Here is a 13209-nt window from a genome sequence, read left to right on the forward strand (position 1 = left end):
TAATATATATATATATATATATATATATATATATATATATATATATATATATATATATATATATAATTATATATATATATATATATATAACATGTAATCAACGGTAGAAAGTGATATGCTGCCATGTAAGCAATGAAAGACACACAAATGAAACAATCCTGTAGATTCCTTACCCATTATAACATTAAATGAAGGCGACCAGGTATCGTACCTGGAATTTATCTTATTAGAAAGGGCACACTGAAATTCAACACAAAAGAATGCCTACATCAACCGACTTTTGCTTTTTCAACAGGCGTTACTATACGCGCTCGCTTGTCACTAGCTTTTATTCAAAAGACAAAATAACATCACTAGTTTTCATTCATAAGACAAAATAACATTAAGTTAATAGTTTTTTTATAAATATAAACATCGTCGACAGCAATTATGGGCCTCAGGGGTTAAAAACGCCCGATCTCCCCACACTCTAAAAAAGCAATCCCCAATTAACAATAATCATTTATCTGGTAATCATCTTCAAGTCGATGAAATTTCCAAACGATTTCATCCATATTCTTGCAATATCAGTGAATAAATCACTTTTTTTTAATGGTATTGGAAAACTCCATCTTTTTTTTTAAGGTATTGGAAAACTACGCCTTTTTATTAATGGTACTGGAAAACTACCCCTTTTTTTAATGGTACTGGAAAACCACCTTTTTTTAATGGTATTAGAAAACTACACCTTTTTTTAATGGTATTGGAAAACTACACCTTTTTTTTTTATTGTACAGGTAAACTACATCTTTTTTTTAATGATACTGGAAAACTAAACCTATTTGTTTTACGGTATTGGAAAACTACGCCTTTTTAAAAAAATTGTACTGGGAAACTACACCTTTTTTAATTGTATTGGAAAATAAACCTTTTTTTTTTAAATGGTATTGAAAAACTACACTTTTCGTTTTAATGGTATTGGAAAACTACACCTTTTTTTTCTAATGGTATTGGAAAACTACACCTTTTTTTTTCTAATGGTATTGGAAAACTACACTTTTTTTAAATAGTATTGGAAAACTACACTTTTTTTTAATAGTATTGGAAAACTACACTTTTCTTTTTAATGGTATTGGAAAACTACACCTTTTTTTCTAATGGTATTGGAAAACTAGACCTTTTTTTTTCTAATTGTATTGGAAAACTACACTTTTTTTTAATAGTATTGGAAAACTACACTTTTTTTTAATGGTATTGGAAAACTACAAAGGCGATGGCCCAAAATCGATACAAGCACAGAAGATTATGTAGCTGTGTAGTGTATAGGTCTTAGAGTAGGTATTTCATGATGGAAATAACATAATACGGCTTCTAGAGCCATATTTTTTATCATATTTACCTGATATCAAGAGGCCAAACCTGTTATTCCTTTGTAATTGTAGTTCAAAAATTAACAGTACTTCCATTAGTGATAAATTTATAACACTTACAAACACTAGGATACAATGTTAGCGTTGTATATTTTTCATGGAGTATGCAAGACGGATGTATTTACTGAGTAGAGAGAATGAATAACTGTACATATATACATGTACATGTATAGTGTACTGTAAATGTAACATACTCGTATAAAATTACTGCATAGTCTATATATGTACATGTATAAATTAAACGTTGAATAAATAATTATATAAATATATATACATATATATATATATAATTATGCATATGTAAAATAAAATTATATGCAATATATATGTGTGTATGCATGTACTCTGTATGTACATATTTCGTATTATGTTTCATTACTGTAATTACAGCAATACTTAGTATGTGAAAAATAGTGTAAAGTTTAGCGCACCCAATTCCATGTAATATTCCTTTGACAAAAGGTTATGAACCAGAATGTATAAATGAGTGGAATTAGCAGTACAGCAAAATAACTCTCTCGATGGGTTACCAAGTAATAAATAAGCAAATCTGAGAATTCATAATAGACTATTTTTTCAAGTATGGCCGTATCCTTTGTAACTGTATGTCGTTCGTTCTCCCATCACCATTTGTCGTCTTGAACAGTTTTCTGAGTCACAGGAAGAAATTTACGTTTCATGTTCATAAACATTCAAGAGAAACCAACTGGTGAACTTGTCACTTCCTTATTCCTTGTTTCAGATTGATTCCACAGTCGCGAACACTTTTCATTCTTAACAAGAATTCAGGATCACTTTTTCGCGCTGAGCACCGTGCCAGCACTGGGATTCTGCAACGTTACTGGCAACCAGCTGTTTATTATCAGCATTAAATCATATCATTTCGCCAATCTCAAAGTGGCAATAATTACACAGGCTACACACATATCTCCACGTTTCTCTCTCTCTCTCATTATATATATATATATATATATATATATATATATATATATATATATATATATATATATATATATATATATATATATATATATATATATATATATATATATATATATATATATATATATATATATATATATATATATAACAATCTGTCGCTATACAGTTGGGATAATGGGAGATAACGGTTGGTCTAAATTTCCCCTGGATGTCTCAGACTTCTTTATAACCGCTTGAGATCCTATCCAATTTTTCCTTACATTATCCCTTTGTTCTTAATTTTATGAAAAACCTTAATAACACGAACTGCAATACCTAGAAACTGTTGTATATGCTATTAATTTTGTGGAGATAGCCCTTTATTTATTAGACTTAAGAACCGTTAAGACCAGTCAAGTAAACCACTATGCAATTTCAAATCGCCATTTTCCACGCACCCCTCCAAGTCACGTGTACTTTCCATTACTCGAATTTGCCACTTCAATACTTTAACTGCTCAAAAACATTCAGACTATTCCGTTCGACAGACTCATTCATTAATTTTCCTAATCTGCCCAAACACCTGTGCATAATGCGACATTTTTTTGTGCCTGTTCTACTCGCACAGTTAAAAAAAAATGCTTAATATAGTTTTATCAGGTTTAAGTTTATAATACAGATCTGGAACTCGACTCTTAACATTCGCTGTATTATAGTGTTATTGGCCAGGCTAGTTTTCGAAAATTCAAAACTACGTTATACTGATATGTTACAACGGTATCATTTGTAAAATGAACCATGACATATGAAAACTCGAATTTTTGTTTAACACTTCCCTTCTCACGCTTGAAAACTCCAAAATCTACTAATCTTGAAGACGAATACACTTAAAACCTCGAGATTATTTTTGTTTGATGACGTTTAACACTGACTTCATAAAAACTTTCGAAACATGACAAAGTTCACACGTAGTAAATCTGTAAATGAGCTAATACCTATTAAATGGTGAAGCAAATATGAAAATGTACGTTAACAAAAATATCAGATGCCACGATGAAAAGAAAATCTTGTAGGACAATAGATTGGTTCTGAAATTGTCTCCCACCTATAAAATTATTTCCCGCTCTAAAATTTCATTACTTTAACCTTTATAAACCTTCAAAAAATACTTAACATTCACAAATCTTCAAAAATACTGTGATATTCAGGCAACGTGTCCCCCAAATTGTAATTCAGTCCTAAACTTACATTTATCGGATCCTTTTATACTTGAATACTGTGCATCTCCTTCACCTGGACCTCACTGTGTTATAAATTAAGTACACTCAGTCAATCTACATGTTTCCAAGTTAAGGTTTTATTTTTTTCATAGCTACTAATGTTATCCCAAACCAATTTACAATTATACATAAGATCAGGCCATTTTTTTTCTCTGTATAACAGCACTTTTAGATCTAATATTTTGTAATTTTACACCTAGTACATGTGGTGTTATGTACGTTCCATGGATTAATAAATATTAACAACGTTATATAGAAAGACCTTTATTCACCGGCATCATTCAGTCTTGCCTGTTACGTCAGAAAAACAAGAACACTTGTACTTTTTTTTTATTGTAGTGTGTTCACTCGTGTCGTCTTTATGATACATAAAACTTGCACTGGCATTACAAAGAGTAGTAAAAACTTGTCGACGTACCAACGCCCACTCTCTTTTTATTGGTATACAGTACACGTTTTATCATACAAAAAAAAGGCAATGCGGAAACGCCATAAATCTGTCACTATCACACCCAAATCTATATCGATAACTAATACAGCTCCAGTTAGCTTTCATTATTACCAATTTTGCAAGACACCAGTATCATAATTAAATTTAACCCAACAAACCAAATTGTCATTAGCACAAGAGAATGATTAATTAAGCCAGTTAAGGCATTCGAAATGCCTAAAAGATTTCAGTTAAAATTCTTAAAAGTATTCAATTCCATCTTCATTAGAATAATGCATTCTAGGGATCATTTCATCAAGAGCTTATTTCGCCTACTCATCAAGACCAGAAATTAAGGGAGATTTTTGGACGCATAACATCGCCAGGTGTATGACTTAGAATTGCACCTCCAGCAATCTTGTGGTCAACGATCAGGAACAGAACAACTTTCAGTTGGCGGTGGAAAAAAGTGAGAATACGGGTGCTAGAGGCTATCTCAAACGCGAACCTTATTTTACGCCCCTCAATAAAAGCTGGCAATTTCCTGAATCGCATCTTGGCTGGTTGCCATGCAACACCATCGGGGTTATCACTACCACAAATATCTTATGGCGATCCCCAATCATCGTAAGGGTTTAGTTTGTGACAATTATTCATTTTCCTACCAAGCCACGGAATTCTCTATTCTTCTGTATTCGCCGGTCTACGATCTCCCTTATTAAAGAGGATGGATCCTCTGTTTTTTGCGGTTGCTTTATAGTTATTAATTTTTTTAAAGTCCCGGCTAGACAGGGATTTTGAACGGACATCCCACCTCACCTTCTCCTATAAAAAAGTTATTGTTTTTGAACGGACATCCCACCTGACCTTCTCCTATAAAAAAGTTATTGTAAAAAGTCAAATACAGCAAAGTATGACGGATGAATGTCGAATTTGAAACTCATACCTTATAACTTAATACTGTGTAACATTTATGATTTTGTAAGACAAGGAATGCCATTGCCAAGGGAAATGCTACTTGCAATACTACCATTCTAAGATGGAGAAAATATCATTAGAAACATTTTCAGAAACTCTCTGGAATGTTATTAATCTCTTTCGAATGTACATAAAAACATAAGAATTAAAACAAACTGAGACGATCTACAAATTAATTTTTTAGCCAGAAGTTTCTATATCTGACTCCTTCTAAATAGAAAAAATAAAAACTAACGAGAAGTTTAATCCAAGCACGGTGAAGCAAGGATTCTGAAGAACCATCCAACTGCTTTTCTCGTCCAACATCCTCATAAACATGAGGTTACTGGTGGGGTGGGAGGGGGGGGGGGTCAGAAATGATACCTACCGTATCTTAAATATTTTCCTCTCAACGACCACCTGCTCTACAGTATGTATGAAATCACGGAATGATTCTCTAAGGAAGACTGCAAAATCCTTGTGACATTCCTGGGCACCTGTATGTGTCCTACCAAAGCAAACTGCCTAGAAATATATGATGGAATACTCTCATTTATGTTTAGTCACGAGAATGCACAACGAATGCTGAATGTAGATTTTTTTTTCATTATAACAAAAAGGGGTGTTTTATGTAGGAACAAACCACCCAAAATGAAGCAAAATCAAGTGTGTAATTACTATCAAATAATGTGATACTGAAATGGATACTATCAAAATTGTTTAGTTTAAACAAATCAAATAAGTAAGAAGTTACGAGGACTTACAATCAAATGCCTAACAATAAATAAATTAATAAGTAAAGAGTAGCCGATTAAAATCTAAAAACTACTGACGTGGGGTCCACAAGAGGAAATACTGGAGTAACATCGTCTTAGCCCCATACTGGCAAGAAAAGGAAAATAAAGAAATGTACGAGTATAATGTCCCTCGCAAAACACCTAAATCTTAAATAATTAGCAAAACGAGTAACGGATACCTTTGATACTTCGAGACGATCACTCATTTCGTGTGATAGGCCTATACATTCATGCACGCACCCAAAAGCATATATAGTTCCTCACTGGACGGGTTGGTATCGTTCTCGGATAGCACCCTGCTGGGCCCGCGTTCGATTCTCCGACCGGCCGATGAAGAATTAGAGGAATTTATTTCTGGTGATAGAAATTCATTTCTCATTATAATATGGTTCGGATTCCACAATAAGCTGTAGGTCCCGTTGCTAGGTAACCAACTGGTTCTTAGCCACGTAAAATAGATCTAATCCTTCGGGCCAGTCATAGGAGAGCTGTTAATCAGCTCAGTGGTCTGGTTAAACTAAGGTACCGGTATACTTAACTTCAAAAGCATATATAAACATACATATACGGAATTAATGCTCGTGAACATAATATTTATGGCATGAATTTAGCTGATAGGTTGTGCCTGGTATGGCTGGTCAGCCAACCCTTTCCTGGAGGAAACTGGTCCTGGGTCGTCTAGATATTCGTGCCCAACGATAGGCCTAATTGTTGTACCAAAGAGGCTCTGGATTAAAAAGACTTTGAACACTTCACAAACATGCGAAGTAACTTAAGCCCTAAATATCATACACCGTATACATTTCCGAAAGATGGAAAAATTCGAGACCAATAGATTAATGCCAGTCAATGTGATGATACACTTAACGTTAAACTGTTTTGGTATGTTCTATTCATTTCAAAAAAGAAAGCTACAAGGAGGATATTTTAATCGACTTACGAATATAGACAAGAAATAAAAATATCCTGATTCTAATATTAGGCACTGTAATTAAAGAAAAAAAATTAAGATACCAAAAAGACACAACACAAAAACCTCCTCGGACTAATATATAACAATATTGCTAACCTACTTAATTTTAAAGTTAATGCAATGTAGCATTTAAAACCAATGAAACAATGAAACCTGTACTTATAAAACCTCTCCCGACAATGCTAAAGTATGTGTATACCAAATTCCCCGATGTCTTGTGATAACTTTTACATTAGTCAGAATGGAAAGAAAAAAATTTGGAAAGAGAACAGGATAGCATAAAAATGTGTGAGATACGACCAGGGAAACAGTGGAATTTTCGCACGTTAGTGAAAACAATCATACAATCAACTGGGCGGGACTCAAAAGTGGGAAAAAAAACATTCTACGAATGTACTGGAAACAGTCATTATCGAGGCTAGTTTTATAAAAAGGCACTTCTGGAAGAATATGAGTATTAGTGAAGGCATAAATTACTGGATCGTATAAATTCGATCCAATAATTTAAAAGTAAGTAAAATCAATCGGATTTTAAAAAGTTAGTTGGCATGAACGGGGGAAAAAGGTAGGAGGCCACCTGCACAGACAGAGTTCTTGATCTAAGACACTAGAGTGTGTATGACTTCACCCCACCCCCCCGGGTCCTGTCTGGTGTGAATATTTGGTTTCCAATGGTCTGTATGTTCGTCTGCACTTTCCACCTACCATATTATATTTAAAATTTACATCAATATGTATCAGTCCTCTGAAAATGTAAAATGTCTTAGATAAAAAGATAAAACCGGTGTGTTTCATTTTCCTCGTGGTAAATTTGTATATGTGTGTGTATGTATGTATGTGTATATATATATGTATATTAGTACATATACAGAATATATACATATGTATATGTATATGTATATATATGTATGTATATATATATATGTATGTATATATATATATATATATATATATATATATATATATATATATATATATATATATATATATATATATATATATATATATATATATATATAATATATATAGCACGCCAATTCCCGTGAATAGCGTGCATCCTTACACTTTACAGTGACATTCATCAATTCAGTTCAACACCATAATTATCCAGGTACTATTAAATATTATTCATACAGTGCCAAGTAATCATTTATTAATATGACCTTTTATTCGCTCTTATCATTAGGCCTATATACTACAAGAACGTCACAGGCTTGCTATCCATTTAATTACCATTATTTTTTTTTCCTTTGTAGCGATTTCGTAAAAAAAAAAAAAAAAGAAGATAAATCGGATTATTTCCGATTTATCATGCACATTTAGATGGATATTATAATGCGCAAGTTGTAATGAAAGTATGTAAACTTCAATAAAACTCTGAAATAAAATCGACGAATTTATATTAAGTCCTATTTGTATTGACGACATCGTTTATCTTCATTTTAATGTTATACAAAGAACTACACTCATACATTACGAAGGGGTCAAGACTTTTAGGGCTTATAACACTTTTATGGAAGGTTATGATCCTTACTTTGGACTTCGCCTTCATCCTGTCACTTATTGGGATGCACAAGTCAACAGAGGACGTAATTTAATTATTTGAAAATAATTAAAAAAGGAAATTTGCCCTAGAGTTGAGAAATTCGGTCATGAATGTAGTTACAAAATCTACAGTGATAAATACTTGGATTTTTAAGCTTCAAAACACTGTTGAAAATCCCAGTACAAGAATGGATGGAAGGATGGATGTATGATATTTACGGCAAAAACCCAAGCACTGGGGCCAAGAAGGCCATTCAGCACTGACTACAAGAATGGGAAAATAAAAATGTTCAAGTTTTTAGTAAGAACCCTGTGCTAAACTGCATAAATTATTTAAATGGATGAGATTCAAAGCACTTACAATAAAAACTTATGGTTAATAATGATCATATTTTGCCGTACAACGCACTTCTTCCAGAGCCTAAAAGTTTTTAAGTAGTTTTAGTAACGGCATAATTTAGGAGAGATGTAAGTGAGCTGCAGGTTTGAAATGGCTGAGAGTTGAATAGAATTCTCAATGCTTCTTTCGTGATGAGGGTTTGTTGCTGCAAGGATCCGGCTTAAATAGTTAACAGAGAAGCACATCTGAGGGTAAGACACTGGAAAAGGAAAGAGCATGTGAGCTTACGTACTGGTTCTTAAATTATGGAATAGTTTAAAAAGTGAACGTAATATTACAAGGCATCTGAAATTATAATGCCATTAACTTCGATACTGGAGCTGAGCGTCAAGCGGACCATACATTCCACAAAGAACTTCAATTTCACAGTGGTAAGTGGGTGGTCTTACCCAGGAAGATTATTCCACTCACTGACCCACTGGTCTACCATTTTCCCCATCCACTTTATAATTCAATCTGTATCAGCTCTTCAAAGGCAGATATTTTCTTGCAATAAAAAGAAATCTGATATTCAGATTCAGTCTCCCAGAGAGAAATATTTATAGCTTTTTGCCTATTCCTTCTTAATATCTGCAAATCCAACTCCTCTTCTACACAGGATAATCTATAGCTCACTTTCAAGTAAAAACCCAAATTATTTGAATTTGGCACTCATTCCTCCGAAATATCAAATGCTTCATATAGCCTACTCTTACTAACCATTTTCTATTCATATACAGTTCCCCAAATTCTCTTTATCAGGTCTGCATAGTTCTTGAATTCTTGAAAATTGGAAATGAATATTGTCTAATCGGTATTCAAACATTTTTCTTTTTGGTGAGGTTTAAATGCATATAGTTCTGCGCACTCCCAACTTTTTCGTTTAAGTATTGAATACATAACTTGTAAAATGTCCCGGTCCATTCTATTCCAAAAACGGGTGAGTGCTATATTTACTGATTTATAAACTTTAGGCCGTCAAGAAACGTCCTGGAGCACTTTCGGCCATTCAGCTCTTAAAAGTGAAAGAGAATTAGAGTGGTTGAGTTAACTACTACCCTTCCGCTTGTACAGCTATCAGGTTCTCAAGTATCTTAAATCAAAGTCTTTTATTTTTTTATGTCATCAGCAAGGCTCCCACATGATATGCCCTTCTCGGATCCTGTTTCCTATATCTCTGATACTTGGTCATCTTCTCTGTTGTCACTTTTTAACTTTCTATGGCACATACCAGTCTGGTTTAGGACTACAAGTCCAAATATCCCCTTGCCGATTTCTTTTAAAACTCATTTTTAGTTTTGGCAAGTTTTATTGATGATATAGTTTGCTTCCTTTCCTGTCTTCAATGGTATTCTCACAGTTCCATCTTTCACTTGAATCTTTTCTCCTTTAGAGCAATCTCCTCCAGTTTACTCCTTCTCTATTCATTTGTTTACTAATGATTCAACTCTATAAACATTTTACTTCCTTCATCCCCCCCCACAAAACAACTCCTCTGATGCTTGTACTCTATGTAAATCTCTTCTCCAAATACCAACTCTCACCGTATGTGCAATATTGACTTCCTCAAATTAATTCCTTCAGGCTCTTTTCGTTGATCCAAATGATCTTGATTTAAACTCACAAAACATCCTCTAAGGATGAGCTTGTATAATTCCTATATCTGAATTTGATGGCCTGGACAAAAGTTTCCCTCTACCTCCTACTCTGAACTTGACCTATTCCAAATGACCTTAGATCGAGGTCATAAGGAACTTTTGTGAACAAAACAAGCTCGCAGAGTCCATGCATTACAATATTATGCCCGGACGAAAAACTGTTTCAACTACTGTGCATTTCAGGGCCGTGTCTAATTGATTTTCGTCTATAAGATCTTACCAAAGCATCGGATTTGGATCGTATTTTGAAATAGCTATTTGAAGCCACAGCCTAATTGGCAAAAATATGCAGTGATGTCTAATGTGGATAATTAAGGCACTTATCTGAGTAAATCAAAGAAATTTAAGGGAAACTTAGCTAAATCCAGCAGGCTTGTAGATAGAGGCTAGTAAAACGTCATTACTGAAGGCCCTCCCACTCACTGACTTACTTAACTAGACACCCCGCCCATACACTTTATGAATGAAGACTCAGATGTTGGTAGTAGTAGTAGTAATAGTAGTAGTATAAGGAATTCTGATATTGTTTCACACACTCAAACATCTACCCTACATACTCTCTCTCTCTCTCTCTCTCTCTCTCTCTCTCTCTCTCTCTCTCTCTCTCTCTCGTCTTTTCGATGAGTCTAAGTAGAGCACAATAAGGGAATGGGCGTCAAATGAGAATATTAACTGTGTAATATAGTTCCATGGCGCAATTCACGTTTCCTTTAACTTGAAATATGCACCAAGTCTTACAGTAATACTCTGTGAAAAGCATTAATTGTTACCCTGGAGTTTCTCCTGCTTCATATTGTCTCCTCATGAGTTCCGGTTCATGTGTACCTGCTTAATCCTGCTACATGAATGTAACATAACTCAAGCTTTCTAACCTTAACTTCTTTAATGCATGATCAATCCCATAATAAATCCACATTGCTTGGTATAGCATACTAACCCCCTTCATTATTTTATGTGTGCCTCTGTGTCAGTTTTGTTGCTTCTATACGCTTGACTCATTTACTTGAAACTGACACTAAAGTTTGTTGTACGGTTGTTGAGTGGTTATCAGTGAGTCTATGTATTCCCGGTTTTATCTATTTATTTATTCTTTTATGGATTTGAAGTTACTCATTCGTTCCATTTTCAGTTATTTTGATTATTTCATTTCATTGTTTATTATATATATTTCATTTAATTATAGCTACACTGTAGTGCTGAATGATACTCGTTAACTCATAGTCCAAGCGCTTGGGCTATGCCCTAAATTTTTTAATCCACTAATCTATTTATAGTATATTATCTTAAAATTTCGATAATTATCGCATATCCTACTCAAGGTATTGCTTATTTTGTGTTTCTACGATCATTATCATACTACTGGGAACCCTGCTATTACGTCTGATGTCATACGTAACGTCACAACTAGCCTCTTTCTGGATGCTTACTAAATTTAGCTAAGTTTCCCTTTAAATTTCCTTGATTTACTTTGATAAGTGCCTTAACTATCCACATTAGACATCACTGCATATTTTTGCCAATTAGGCTGTGGCTTCAAATAACTATTTCCAAAATATGATCCATATCCGATGCTTTGGTAAGATTTTATCGACGAAAATCTATTAGACACGGCCCTGAAATGCACAGTAGGTTTGGCTCATGTCTTCCGGTTCCATGTAATTTTCCCCGCAAATTTGAGCCTCCTATGCTTACAGTATTAAGTACTGGGCAACGTGTTAGAGAAGGTCATTTCTATTTTCCATTCTACAACGCATTTGTGTCCATAAAAAAAAATAAATAAATAAAAATTGAAAATTTGATCTGGATTAACGTGTAGCTGAAGACATTGATAAAGACTTTCTCTTTACTTAATGTTCATGGAGTTAGGCAGGGAGGATGAACCATGTAAAATAAAAAAAAAAAAAAGAAACAAAAATGGATATAGTGTGAAATTCAACTGCATATCTTACAAATGACAGCGAAAAGATACTTATAATTCTCAAGCAAATATAAAGGAACTGGTTATTCACAAGAAACATGAGACGGTAGCTAAAAAATAGTAATTCGGTGTAAGTTTAATGTAAGCTTTAGACTTATACAATATCGAATACGGCTAGCATTGCACAGATTTTGTACCTTTAGATGTCAAAGGCAAGACAGCTTACAAAAGGGATGTCCGTTCTTAAAAATATTCGATTAAAAAACTATTAAGTTTCATTACATTCAGTATATTCACGATGATCAACAACTCTCCACCTACATCCGATTCAAACCGATCAGCAAAGTTGTTTCCCATGAAGTCCACAATTCAATCGAACACAGCAAGAGAGGGGCATACGTCTGTTATACTACCTGCTTTAAGGGCTTCCCTAGAGCAAGAGCCAGTGCTAGCTTAATCAAAGATGATGATCCTACTCTCCCAGCTTGGAAACCTGTACAGAGGAGATGAATGAAGTAATCTGATTCGTGGATATTTCGGTCACGGCAACTGTAATAGCTTTCCGTAAACTCCTCTACCAGTGAGTTTCAGTATCGTGACAAAATCCCCTTGGACACACCAGTGTCACAACTACCCAAGAACGGTAATTCTTGGCGGTTGGCTGTTCATTGTCTCTAAATACAATTGGATTAAAAATCCTACGTCTGCATGAGAACGAACACTATCTGGTTATTTACCAGCTGTTACCTGAGGACATATAGTTTGGCTTTGGTTTCCCGAAGTTAAGAGGGATTCACCATCTCTGACTCAGGTTAAGGTTGTGTCGGGAAAATTAACTGAAAACGACACATTTCTGTAGTGACGGGGGAACAGAAACGATTCGGTAGTGAAGAGGGGATTACATTTATACTCCATATTTACAAGTAAACCATTACCTTTGAC

Source organism: Macrobrachium rosenbergii, chromosome 55, assembly GCF_040412425.1.
Source record: "Macrobrachium rosenbergii isolate ZJJX-2024 chromosome 55, ASM4041242v1, whole genome shotgun sequence".
NCBI classification, from domain to species: Eukaryota; Metazoa; Arthropoda; class Malacostraca; order Decapoda; family Palaemonidae; genus Macrobrachium; species Macrobrachium rosenbergii.